At 39.1% G+C, this 7829-nt stretch overlaps 1 protein-coding gene across 2 annotated transcripts in view; it reads left to right on the forward strand.

The window, feature by feature from the left end:
* The window catches only part of HIVEP1 (human immunodeficiency virus type I enhancer binding protein 1), a 233697-nt gene that overhangs the window by 205612 nt on the left and 20256 nt on the right, over positions 1–7829 (forward strand). The window lies entirely within an intron of this gene.

A 7829-nucleotide genomic window follows, 5' to 3' on the forward strand; every position in this document is an offset into this window, starting at 1 on the left:
GGCCCAGAGAGTTTCAGGGCTGCCAAACAGCCATGACAGCAGGGTCTCCACAGGGGTCCCTGGTGTCTGGGAGCTTCCCCTCCCCCTCCCACCCTTCTTTTTGGAAGGGCAGAGGGAGAGTGCAGAACTGTAGAATACCAGGATCCTAGGGACCCCCATAGTCTGATGTGCACCTGAACAGGTATTACATGTGGTGCTAGAAAACAAGGAAGATGCTGTTTGAAGAGCCAAGCAGTTGTTCTCAGAATCACTAGATTTCTTTGACCACAAACTGCTTGAGCACCCATACATTTCCTCTTTGTGCTGTGATATAGGCATTTTTCCTGACACAAATATAATGCCTGTCCATAGTCTTAGGGATATGATAGGGAAAGTTAGAAATACTAGAGAGATTGTAACAGCCACAAGAATGGATCCGGCACTTGCTAAAACTGTATATTTGGCAGGGAATTGTTTCCAAAATGTTACCCAAATTTAAGTTTGCCAGTTTTGCAGAACCTTGGCATATCAAAAACTATTTTTGTACTTATTTTAATTTTTCAGTAAGTAACAAAATGAACGGTTAACAATAGCTGAAACTAAGAATCCTGTCTCTTTTTTTTTTATGCACCAAAACCAGCCTGTTGAAGAAGATTAAACTATTATGGGTTTTCTAGGGATCCAGAATTAAGAGCATAGTAGACTTTGACCCAACATAAAATGGTTTATGTAGTTAGCTGTACTGTTCAGTCTGAAAAGCAAAACAGGACTTTGTTAACAGAACTTTATTTTGGTTACGGAAGTTATCAACGCAGTGATGGCATTCTTGTTTTCCCATCATCTGCAATGGAATCAACCCTGCGGGTTTTTTGGGGTGGTAAGTGTTGACTATGGTATATTTTTCTTGTTAACATTGTGTAGTTTATTGAATTATGGATAAGTTTTCAAAGGAAAAAAGTGGTAAAAACATAACTGAAAGAAAGGGAAAGGGCAAGAAAGATTAATGCACTCGCTTGTTTTCACTTGACAATCAATAGCAGACTGAGTCAGCCAAAATTATTCTAAATAATATTGGAAATATGACTTATCTTTTTCAGTTGGTGTGACTCAATAATATTTGAGGATCAAAGAAAACATTTTGCCATTTTGAGTGTCAATTATTTGTTTCTTACTGAGAGAAACTGAAAAAAAAAAAAAAAAGACTTTAAAACAAATTGCCCTGAAGGGATGGAAGCGCTATGTATTTTACACTACTCCCATTTAGGAATATTGTTATTTAAAGTTCTTAGTTTCCACATAATGGAATAAAAATGCTGAACCTTTTTTAATATATTTCTGTAATTTCATAATCTCACTTGTCCTTTTGTCATACAGATGAGCAAACATCATCTCTTTACTCAGGCTCAAAAGGATTTCTATGATTAATAGGTTTATATTGGTGCATTTTTAAAAAGATCTCATTTTATATTAATAAGCATAGTTACATTTTAAGGTACAAAATTATCACGCTGCACAAGTAAGCCTTTTCCAATCATTTTTAGAGCTATAAATCATGTAGTAGGCTACATAGTTTAGTGAATTATTATATTAGGGCACTACATTTTTGGAAGAAAATTACTTAATAGTATGGATAAATTTAGCTCAAGGTTTTCAAAAGAACATTGAAATTACATGGAAGTTAGCTACCCACCATCGTTATTCTTCTCTGAAAATTCAAACCTTAACTCTATAGCATCTACAGTACAAAAAAACCTGTAAAACTAATTGTTGATAAGTATCCAAGTACCAATGGAAAACAATGTGTATTGAAAATCCTGCACATACCCAGGTAGGTAAGGATGGTAACCTTGATACCCAATCATAAATTAACCGATCTGTTGCTCAATTTGGTGTATATGAAATGTAAGTTGACTTGAAATTAGCATGATTTCAATCAGGCCACTCAGTAAGATTGATAATAATTTTTAAAACACATAATAATTTCTTCTCATAGAAACTAATTTCACAAATCACTGTTCTTGAAGTTTATGCCAGTCCTCATGTTCCTGGCACCTTCTAAAAGCCAGGGTTGTGAAAGTTGATTTTATGAGTACATGTATAAAGGTGTGCACGTTGCCTCCATCCCAAGTTTCTGTTTTCTCTCCTTGCTGTTGTTCTTTTGACTCCTATTTCACTATTTTGAAATCCTCTGGTAGTTTTATAGGTTTGTATTTTTTGCAAAGTTTTATTTCCACATCAGTGGGCATAAGAAGTAGTAGCAGCAGCAAAAGTATTATGAGTATTAATACTGTTCCCAGAGTTGGAGTGACAGAACTGCTATGACCCAAGCAAAAAGTTTGTCCTAACAAAAAAAATTATTTTGAGGCAAGTAAAAATTTCAAATGTTTTAGGAAGGTCACTTATGCACTGTCCCTTTTGGCTTAAAAAACACCAAGAAAGAAGAAAATAAGAAAAAGAAAGAAACCCACATTGGCACATAATTCTAACCTCTGGTTTCTTTGCCAAAGACTTTCTGTAATATTTCCTAGATCTCTGCCTCCTATCTCGTTGGTTCCTCCTTGTCCCAGAGCAAAACTAGAAGCAAAATTGCACAAAACAAAGGTTTTAATATTAACATGACTGACAAAATGTAGAAATATAATTTAATCTTACTGGATGCATCTACATGTGTGCTTTACTGTGTACTGAGTAGACTAATTAGCTCCTCAGTCTACACGTGCGCTGATATTAGTGTGGAGTGAACTAATTAACTTGGCCATAGGATAGTATAGTTGGGGACCATACTGTCTTACAACAGAGTACTTTACTGCACTGAAATGCAGGTGTAGATAGTGACCAAGGGTGTAAATTGTGCCCTGCCAGCCAGCTGGGGGCCTGCTGTACTCAGATTGCTGCTGTTGTGGGCACATATGTAGATGCTGCACCTGGGAGCGCTTGACTCTGGCATAAAGTGCTCTGGAGTTTATTGCATTGCATTAATTGCAAGCGTAGATGCCCCCACTTTTGTTTACTAAGGGTAAAGTTTCAGAAGTTCTGAGTCCTACAGAAATTTTTTCTGCTCTGTTTTAGAAAAGATGTTCTCTGGTCTGTGGAATGAATTAAATGTGCCTTTTCAAACTACCTCTATGTTACAGAACAAGAATTACTGTTGATATCTGTGTAACATTGTGCATTTTCAATAAATGACTGTAAAGTCAATGGGATTCAGACTTCTAAGTGACTTTCATGTTTCTGAAAATGAGATTTCAACTTCCAAGTCACTTTGGTGATTTTGAATTTTTTTCCTTAAAAAATGTAGCATCATATCTTTGACTGGGGGGAGGAGGGGGTGGGAGCAGGCAGCAGGAATTTCCTGGTGTGGCAGGACAACAAGAAGGCTAAGACTCAGACCCTTGCAGGGATAGCGAGCCTCAGACCTTTGCAGGGGTAGCGAGGCTACATCTTTACTGTAAATAATAATGGGTTATTTCCACACTAGAAGCCTAAGTAATATACTATAGACTATGTGCAGCAGCTTACTTACCCTAAGCCCTCTCATTGTTGCTGCAGCTGGTCAACCCAGGACTCTGCCCCTTCTGTTTCCTGGGGCCACAGAGAAGCAGGAGCCATTTTGACAACCATTAGAGCACACGGTCTGCATACTTCTATTCTCCCTACTTCTTTTCCAGCAAAGAAATATCAACTTCCCTACTTAAGAGAGACACCCTAATTGTAGAGGGTTGATTTCTGAAGGGAAGTTGTGTGAGTAAATATACTAAGCCAATTTAAGGTCAGAGGCAAAATGTACCTTACCTTGCATATGCAAGAAGCAGGCTTTGTTTGATAATATCTTTTATTGGATCAACTACATAGTTGGGAGAGATTACACAAGATACCCTTTCTTGGGTACAGGCTACAACAGCACTTCAACATGGAGGATATTGAAATTCACTATTTAAAATGGAGAATTCACAACATTAAGAAAGAAGGAAATCAAACAAACAGGCCCATACCTGAGGAAGGGCATTTTGTGTCTAAAAGCGGTCTAACATCTTTCCCAACTACATGGTTGGTCCTATAACAAGTATTAGCAAATAAATCCTGCTTCTCGTATGTTCCTTGAATCACGGTTACTACAATAGTAGCTCAGCACTTACCTTGCACTTTTTATGCAAGTATGTCTTGTGTGGCAGAATCAAGTAAAATATAATTATTATCAAAAGCACCCTCCTTGCCTGTGCTTCACAGTAACATTTATTGCTACAGTTCATGTAAAGCAGAGGTGCTCATCTTCTGGTCCATAGGCCAGATCTGGCCTGTGAGACCACAACATCTTGCCTCTAGGTCTCCCCACATGTCTGAGTTTTTGGTGCCGGGAGTGCAGTGGCAGAATTAATTGCTGCTTTCTTCAGCAAATTATCAGACTATGAGGAGAGCCCTGTGGGCTGGATGCCATGGCCCTGTGTGCTAGATTGAACTGGCACACAGTGGGGCTGTAAGGTGGGATCGCTTCATGGTTGGATCTTGCACTCAGGGCCACATTTTAGGGTTCTTGCACACTGACCTCATGCAGTGAACCTGCCCCAGATGCTCTGCAAATCGGCCTAAGGCCACTCATCTGGCCTGCAGGACTGTGCAGTTGAGCACCACTTATGTAAGCCACATAGCTTTTTGCTTATACTAGTGACTGAATGAAGTTGTGGTAATATTAAAATGTTGATCCTTTCACCTCACCAATGTATTGGATTTCTCTGAGAAGGGGAATCTAATTGACGTAATATATTTAGATTTTTTTAAAAGCTTGTGACAAGGTCTGTCACCAAAGGCTTTTTAAAAAACTGAGTTGCTCTGGGATTAGTGGGAAAGTTACTTTGTGGATTGAGAGATGGTTAAAAGATAGGAAGCAAAAGGTAGGACCAAGTGGTCACTTTTCAGGATGGAGGGAGGTGCTGCAAGGGATCTAAACTAGGCCCAGTTTTATTCAACATCTTCATCAATGACCTGGAAATGGGGGTGCCCAATGAAATCACCAAATTTGCAGATGATACCAGGTAGTTATTCTAGGTAGTCAAATGCTAAGGTGAAAGAAAAGCGGCAGAAAGATCTCACCAAGCTGGTTGGGCAAAAAAATGGCAGATGAACTTTAGTTTCCACAAGTGCAAGATAATGCACATACGGAAAAATAACCTCAACTATGCATACACAGTGTTAGGTTCTGAACTAGCTGCTGTGACTCAGAAAACAGTATTTGGAGTTATTGTAGATAGTTCTCTAAAAATGTCAGCTCACTGCAGCGGTACCCAAAAAACCCCAGTCGAATGTGTAGCACCATTAAGAAGAGAATTGAAAATTGAAAATAAAATAGAGAAAATCATTGTGGTACTGTACAAATCCATGGTATACCCACATCTTGCATACGATTTGCAGTTCTTGTCTCCACATCTTAAGAAAAGATTTAGTAGAATTAGAAAATGTACAGAGAAGGGCAACCAAAATGGTCAGGGGCCTGGAGCAGTTAACATACCCAGAGACACTAAAAAGGCTAAGACTTCAGTTTGGAAAGGAGAAGGGGGCGGGGGCATAAAGGTCTATAAAAGTGTGAAGGGTGTGGACAAAGTGAGTAGGTAACTTATTTACCAAGTCCCAGAACACGAACTAGAGGGCAGTCGCTGAAATTAATAGGCAGCGGATTTAAAACTAACAAGAGAGGGGTTTTTTTTTACACAGTGCATAGTTAACTTGAGGACTTATTGCCACAGGACTTTCTGGGGGCAGATAGTATAGCCATGTTCAAATATGGACGATGGATCTATTAATAGTTATTAAACAGAACTGTTGAAGATGTTTCCCATGGCATCTCCTGAACCAATGACAGCGGATGCTGGGAGGATGAGGGGGAAGTGATGAACAGCGAACAGATTACTCTAGATATATGTGGTTCAGTGCTGTGCCTCTAAAGCAGTGGTTCTCAAGCCCTCACACCTGCCCCCTCCCCTGGGGTAGCCATGCCCTTGTGTAGCCTGTCCCGGCCCCACGGGCATACACCTACTGCAGCCCATGTGACATTCTGTTAAAACATTTTTTAAATGGATAGACACGGGTGGGGGGGAGCATGTCCTGGGCGCTGGCCTGGATGGGGGTGCTGGCCGGGCCCTCCAGTGGTACTCGGTCTCCCAGTGGCACTTCTGGTTTCTCTGCCAGCGTTTCTGGGTTCAGCGATTTGGCTGCTGTCCCTCCTCCCCCACCCCCCAGTCAGTGATTGGCTGCAGATGGGGGGGGGCGGTGTTCAAATGTAAGCATTGGACCCTGGGTGCTGGAGACCCACAGTACACCGCTGGATACACAGGAAGTAAGTTGTATGGGTGCAGCCCACATAACACATTGAGACCAGCAAGTGTGGCCCACTATGGCAAATAGGGTGAGAACCACTGCTCTAAAGCATCAACTCCTGCCACTGTCAGACAGGGTACTGGGCTAGCTGGACCACTGGTCTGACCCAATATGGCACTTTTTATGTTCTTCCACCTCCTTGAGTTTCACCAATTATTTCATTTTTATCCAGGCTCCTCCTAGTATTTTAACAGCTGACATCATTGCATGTTTTATTATTTGCTTAAAGAGTTGTCTAAACATTAAAAGTGATATGTTTGTATCCCAGGACCAAATGAACTCAGTCAGCTTCCAATAAAAAAAATCCATTGGAGGAATGTGCAAGAAACCCAATAAGGGATAAGTTTCTTCTTTCCCTCAGGCACCAAGAGGTTGGCTTATGTCCTGAAGCATCAGGCCTCAACAGAATTTAGCCTGTAAACTGTACATCTTATTATTATAGTTTATCCTAGCATTTATGATACTGTCTATTCTTATTAGCAATACAAATGTCTAAGTTTTTTTGTTGGAGCCTACATAATAACAGTATTGTCAATAAAACCTAATAACAATGACTGCTTCAGCATAGACAAAAATTAGCATTTGGTATTCAGTTGGACAGCAGTCTTAAGGGGGTGGGATGCTTCCCCGTTATGAGAGAATGTAATCACAGCTTTTAACATAATCCCCTTTGTATTTGGATTTGTCATCATTGAGGTATTAGTAAATACTTTTTGGTTTTGCCCTTTGTGTTCAAAATCATCCCCACATCAATTTACCTTTCATCTTCTCATCCATGGAATGTTCTTGTCAACACAATAGAGTTGCAATGTAAGGAATGTTAGTATCTGAATTAAATTGTCATATGAGGTGAACCATTTAGTGTAACAAAATACAACTGGGAGCATCATCTTTTAACTCTTTTAGTCCAAGTTCTGATTGTGAAGTCTTTTTAATAACATGAAAATACATCTCAGAATTAAAATAATTTTGAAACTTAAGCAGTATTTCAGGGGTTGATCCTGCAGGCTTGTTTATAGTTTTTAGTTCAATTTGTCATGAATGCAAGAGTTTGCAGACTTTATAGCAAGTAGATTGCTAGCTGTATTACACAAGGACTTTTTAACAGTAAACTCCACTGCTGAGAAGAATTTATTAAAACAGTCCCCATGGAAAAAGAGTTGCTATCCTAAAGTATTTCTACTTTCCACATTAAAATAATTAAATTACATTTTTTTAGTTGCATGCAATTTACAATGAGTTATCTTTTTCACATAACACCCAATTAATCCCTCTAAAGATCATATATTTCTGAATTACTAAAGGATTTCTAAGGAAGCTATTTCTTATCATATTTCATAAATTGGATTTCAGCAATATGGTTTTGTTAATACTGCTTCACTCTGTTTTTAGCAAAACTGCCTGTGGGATGTCAAAATAATGAAAAACTTTGAATGAAAACTTTTGATTTTAATACTCAGATATAGAAGAAGCTGTAATTT

Source organism: Gavialis gangeticus, unplaced genomic scaffold, assembly GCF_001723915.1.
Source record: "Gavialis gangeticus isolate Ggan-Ray unplaced genomic scaffold, GavGan_comp1, whole genome shotgun sequence".
Taxonomy (NCBI): domain Eukaryota; kingdom Metazoa; phylum Chordata; order Crocodylia; family Gavialidae; genus Gavialis; species Gavialis gangeticus.